The 982-nt window shown below is 45.7% G+C and overlaps 1 protein-coding gene across 1 annotated transcript in view; it reads right to left on the bottom strand.

Moving 5' to 3' along the window:
• The window catches only part of SLFN11 (schlafen family member 11), a 25,450-nt gene that overhangs the window by 9,259 nt on the left and 15,209 nt on the right, over positions 1 to 982 (bottom strand). The gene's annotated exons all lie outside the window — the stretch shown is intronic.

Raw genomic sequence — 982 nt, forward strand, 5'->3', positions numbered from 1 at the left:
GTCAAGGGCACATGCCCAGGTTGCAGGCTTGATCCCCAGTGGGGGCATGCAGGAGGCAGCCTATCAATGATTCTCTCGTCATTGATGTTTCTATCTCTCTCTCTCCCTTCCTCTCTGAAATCAATAAAAATATACTTTAAAAAAAAAGAATGAGCATAGTCTTGCCTCTCAGAGCTTATTGTCTGAAAGGAAACATGGTTGAATGAAGCAATTGCTGGAAGAATTTTGCAGTAAACCATGTGAGAGATGATGGAGCACTGGGCCATAGTAGTGGAAGTGGGATGCAGAAAATTTGATCATATATGAGAGATATTAACATTATCTGCACTGACCAGATAGAAATCAGGATTAAATTTTAGTAACTGGGTTTTTGGCATAGGCAACTGGGTGGTTAGTGATACCACTTATTGGCATAGTACAGTGATGGTGAACCTATGACACTCGTGTCAGAGGTGACATGCGAACTCATTTTTTTGGTTGACTTTTCTTTGTTAAATGGCATTTAAATAACCTATCTAATAAAAGACACAAAGGCTAATTAACCGTACCTCCGATACGCTTCCCATTGGCTAATCAAGGCGATATGCAAATTAACTGCCAACAAAGATGGCAGCCTGCAGCCACGCAGCTGAAGCGAACAGGAGGCTTGCTTGCTCCAGTGATGGAGGAAGCCAAGGTTCCCTGCCTGCTGCGGCCCGGCTCTGAGCCCAAAAGCAACAATGTTTCAATTATAGAAGCTAAACAAACCCCAGATACCTGCTTTCAGCAGGCCGTGGCCTCAGAGCTGCAGTGAGCAAGGACGGCAACAAAGTTTCGATTATAGAAGGTAAATAAATCCCAGGATAAAAAATAAAGAAAAAAAGGAGAGGCTGGGAGCTTCAGTCGCCGGCCAGCCTGAAAATGGCCCTCAGCCCCTCACCCAGACTGGCCAGGAACCCCAGTGGGGACCCCCACCCTAAAGGGGGTGTGGCCAGCCTGAAAA

Source organism: Myotis brandtii, unplaced genomic scaffold (genome assembly GCF_000412655.1).
Source record: "Myotis brandtii unplaced genomic scaffold, ASM41265v1 scaffold1327, whole genome shotgun sequence".
NCBI classification, from domain to species: Eukaryota; Metazoa; Chordata; class Mammalia; order Chiroptera; family Vespertilionidae; genus Myotis; species Myotis brandtii.